Source organism: Grammomys surdaster, unplaced genomic scaffold (assembly GCF_004785775.1).
Source record: "Grammomys surdaster isolate TR1022 unplaced genomic scaffold, NIH_TR_1.0 65, whole genome shotgun sequence".
NCBI classification, from domain to species: Eukaryota; Metazoa; Chordata; class Mammalia; order Rodentia; family Muridae; genus Grammomys; species Grammomys surdaster.
The window spans coordinates 12,021,361-12,026,415 of NW_021604567.1; positions in this window are offsets into that span (position 1 = coordinate 12,021,361).

Sequence of the window (5,055 nt, forward strand, 5' to 3'; positions counted from 1 at the left end):
ATGTGTGCATGAGCGTGTGTAAGTGTGTGCAAGTGCATGCATGTGCTTGTGTGTGTATGTGTGTGTATGTGTCTGTGTGTATGTGTGTGTGTATATGTGTGCACACGTGTGCCTCCATGTGTGTATTCATACGTGTCCTGGGAAAATATGGTAAATATCATCTCTCTTTGGTTGGTACATTGGTAAATTGACATTAAAGCAAATTAATATCATTCCTCATAGATTAAAGTAGCACAGATTTGGCTTGGTTTACTATATACAAGTATCTTTCCCTATGTCCATTTTAGGGTGGAGAGCTTTATCAATTCCCCAGTAGTCCTTCCTTTTTGCTCACTTGTAAGCTAAAAGTCTTTATGTTACATTAATGACATCATAATCATAACGTTCCGGTTTGAGTGAATTTAGCATGGAATCACAGTGACATCATGAAGTATTATCATAAAGTTATGAGAAATTCAAGGAGAGACAGATTTTGTTAGAGATCAGCAGAGTAGCTTTTGATTCATCCAGTAAAATATAAGAAGAGAAAAAAATACAGGACTAGTTTGGAAATTTGACCCTAATTTAGGTGACTATGAAAAGCAAAATCCATATACATTGTAACTGAGATTTTAATGGTCACCTCAGATTGAGTTTTACAGGAAAACCCAACAAAGCAGGGCTGCTGGGGAAGAGACTCCTATACTCTTTCCTCAGAGGATTTATTTTGAAAACTCCTACTTGCAAATTCTTTCTCTGTGATTTTCAAGTGCACATACACCTCACTTACCTCATGGCAGAGTTAAAACCCAAGAGATTGTGTTTCTCAAACTCATAAGCATTTACTGGAAATATAAATGTTGAAAGGAAAAGTATGTCTGACTCTGTGAGGACAACTATAGTACTGAATTCTTCTAGTCAAGTTGTTGAGTTATTTCCTATAATGAAGATGGGTGGAAGTGGACTTTCATATAGGAGAGTCCATCATCACAGAGAGGGCCCATGACACCACTGTCACCATTCCGTTTACTACAACTTCCTCCCTCTTCATATTCAAATAGTTGATCTTGAGTGAAATGTTTTTGACTGCCTAACTTCAATATTCAGGTTTTACATTGAGAGTTACTTCTCTCCCCTTCATTCTCCTAGAAAGCAGCAGTTCTTTCAAGGGTCTTTATGCCTATGGAGATCTCCATTGCTTTCCCTAGATACAGAAACTTTCCTCAGGGCAATGTTCCTTGAAAACATGGCGCTGTCCTTATACAAAATAGTGATAAGAAGATTTGGACAATTGGCTAGAGAAGAGGTACATTTTCCCTTGGCAGTCTGAATCTGTCTTAGATTTAAGAAATTCTGATAGCCTCTGCTTCCACTTTTTTTGCATGGCATCTCTCTCTAGATGCTGACATGTCTTATTAGAGAAATTGTGTAAACAGGTGTGACTGACAGCTAATGAAGCTGCCTCCATGAGCCATAAATATAGGCAACCCTCATCTCTTTATGAGCACAGCTTCATAATCACAGGAATCTTAGTGACCCATATTGCAAGAGGAGCCAGAGCTGCTACTCTCTTAAATAATGCTGCATTATCTATCCAGGCAGTTGGAAACTGACTGCTTCATTAGCAAGTCAATGTACTTCCAAGCTTCCTACTGATGCTCTGATGCTTCTATCAGTGCACATTGTTCCCTAATTGGAACTGGCATTTGCAGTTTAAATGCTATAAAGTGGAATATAACCAGGTAAATCAATAGATATCCTTAGAAAGTATGTAAATCTGCAAATACATGTGTCTGTTATGCATCTTTTCCTTACTCATGAATTCTCAACTTAGAATTCAAGCAAATAGAAATGGTTTAATTATTCCATTTGCTTTGAAGATCCAGAAAGAGACAATGCCTCGGACAATAACATTTGGTTATTTAAAATGATGTGTCTAGAATCATTGCTTGAAATTGGTCTTGGCATCTAGTGTGTTTTAATTTGAAACGATTGTCTTTCTTTGATTTCCATGCTTTGAGGCTTTTTCAAAAGGGGAACTTGTTCAATTATTCCTGATAATTCTTATTATGGAAATAGTTTACCCTTCCTATTGTTTGACTTTACTAATTTATTTTAATCTTCCTCATTTTTTCGTATTTGAATGTTATTATATTAGGAATTTCATCCTAGATAGTACATTCCATGTTGGAGGGAAGTAAAATGTACTACTAGTAATTGTATTCTAAATAGAGGTGACACAATCCATCATGTGGAGAAGCTCCTTAGGGATGATCTGAAGGAGGTCGTCTTAAGAATTGGATAGCCAAAAACTTAGAAGCTCCAAGAAATGTGTCCCTATCCTTCAAATTTATTTTTTTAATTTTTATTTTTTATTGGATATTTTATTTACATTTCCAATGTTATTCTCTTACCCTATTTCTCCCCCCTCCCAGGAAGCCCCCTATCCTATCCCCCCTTCTCCTGCTTCTATGAGGATGTGCCCCCACCCACAAGGTGTGGGACAGAAATTGAAGGAGGGGCGGTCTGGAGACCATTCCACCTGGGTATCCATCCCATGTGCAGTCACCAAAGGTAGACTGCTGATGTGGATGTCAGGAAGTGCATGCTGACAGGAGCCTGATATAGCTGTCTCCTTAGAGGTCTGCCAGAGTCTGACATATTCAGAGGCAGATGCTCACAGCTAACCATTGAACTGATCATGGGGCTCCCAATGGAAGTGTTAGAGAGAAGACTGAAGGAGCTGAAAGGGTTTGTGGCCCCATGGGGAGAGCAAGGACACCAACCAATAAGAGCTTCCAGGGTCTAAACAACCAGCCTGGGAGCACTTAGGCAGGGATCCATGGCTCCAGCTGTATAGTTAGGGCAGAATGGCCTTGTTGGGCATAGGAGGGAGAGGAGATCCCTGGTCCCATGAAGGCTGGACACCCCATGTGGGGGAATTCTAGGGTGGGGCAGTGGGAGTAGGGGTAGGTGAGGGTACATCCTTCAAGTTTATAAAAGCAGTGAGAAGAATGGTCAGAAATACCAAGTTCCCTACAAGACACTTCAGTTAGGCACTCTGGTAATAGACCAGCCGCACTGCCTAAGAAAGGCTCAGGGCAACGGAGCTGCCTAGAGCTGTGCAGTAAGCTCCAGTTGAGATCTTGCCTTTGTGAATTGTCACCCACGAGGGCCTGAGCTTCGGTAATGCAGCTGTCTGATCCTGTAGATGACCCCAAGAAACTTGCTGATTGATAAACTGCACATGAACCGCACACTTCTATTGACCTGTCATTAGTTTCTTATGTGATATGATATGCATTTGGTTCTCCACAGGAAGTGTGTGGCACAAAATCAGGTTTTATTTGCTTGTTTGTTTGTTTGTTTTTAATTCAGTTTTGACTTGTCACTTGCTTAGTGGTCAAAAGGTTATTATCATCAATATGTAATTGTCCTTTGGTTGTTGTTATTGTAATATTCCGATATATTTATTATTAAATAAATAGTGAGTAAATCAATACCAAAATTTTCTCAAAATCAAAATTACTGCAAAATGCATTTTTGGTAATTATTAAAAATTATAGTGTTTTTATTCTTTTCTTTTTATTTACATTTCTGTCATACAATACTTTCAATCACAATTATTTTTAAAATATCCATGTACTTAAGATGGTTGAAATAAATTTTAGTTAGTTGATTGAACTGAAAAAAATAGAAAACTTACAATGTCAAAATGAATTTAAAGGGTTTTTTAATATTATGGACATTAAAAGAGAGACAGTATACCTGTATAAAGTCAAGTTGTTACTCACTAAATGGCCTTGTCTACATTGCTGGACTATAATTTAGAGAAAGATTGATGAAGCCAAGATTTACTAAATGTTAGCCTTGAAAAACTTAGAGCCATTTGTTCATAAATGTCCATCTTACAGGGTTACAGAATATAAAGGATTTTTGCAAGACATAAATGAGTAACAGTAAGACTCCTATTACACTGGCTAGGTAGAATGCTTGACATCTAGGTCTGTGTTTCCTGTCCTTCTAGTGGGAACATTGAATGCAGGATTAGCAAAGGATGGGGGAGAAAGGATAAAGTACCTTTAAATGAAAGTTTGTTATAAAATGATCATGAGATTCCACTACAAAAAACGACTCTTTTCTTCATAAAGTGGTGCCAAGAAATGTGGACATCTGCATTTAAGAAGAAAGAAAGTAGAAAGAAGAAAGAGGAAGAGAGAGAGATTAATAAATCTATCATATGCAACACAACTCACACACATACATACACACAAACAAACTTTGATTATATGAAAAAATATTAGTATCATTATGAGCCAGTGAAATGTAAATTATTCTTTAAAAATACAAACAGGTACTACTGTGTGCACCAGCATAGACTAAGGCACATAATGTCAAAAGAAATAATCAAGCCATTAATAAACCTGACTGCATAGGGGTTGATGTCAAAAGTATCCCCTCTCCAGGAAAAAGACATTGGGACGAGTATGGCCCTCATGCCTCACTGGACAACAACAGGGGAACTGGAGCCATTCATTACAAGGTCCCCTTTAATTACTGTAGGTCAGGCCTCTATCTCCGCCTTAGCAAGAGTAGAATCACCACGGTGCTTCTATACTTAGAGAAGGGAGGAGATGTCAGGGACAGCACTGCTTACACACTGAAGGCCTAAAATCAGCCATAGGCCTAAAATCAGCAATAGACCTGTCATATATGTATATTAACACCAAGTCTTGGGTTTCTGTGGATAAACACTGAAACAGATGGCTATAAGCTGTTGTAAACAGGCAGTTTTTGTGACAATTTACCAGCCTGAGTAGTCATAGACCTTTAAAATAGGTAGCCTTGGCAGATAATACCAACTTAGATAAGGACAAGTGAATCATAGGCAGAGTCATAGTGACCTATCCCCTGAACCTTCACCTAGCCAATACCCTGTTCTGAACGATATCTGTATTCCCCCTGAACACCCACGCTTCAGTGTCATCCCCTTCCCCACGTCCTGCCTTTTTGTGTTTATAACCCCTGTGAATGAGTATAAATTACAATTTGAAAAAAATAAATTTATATGTATAT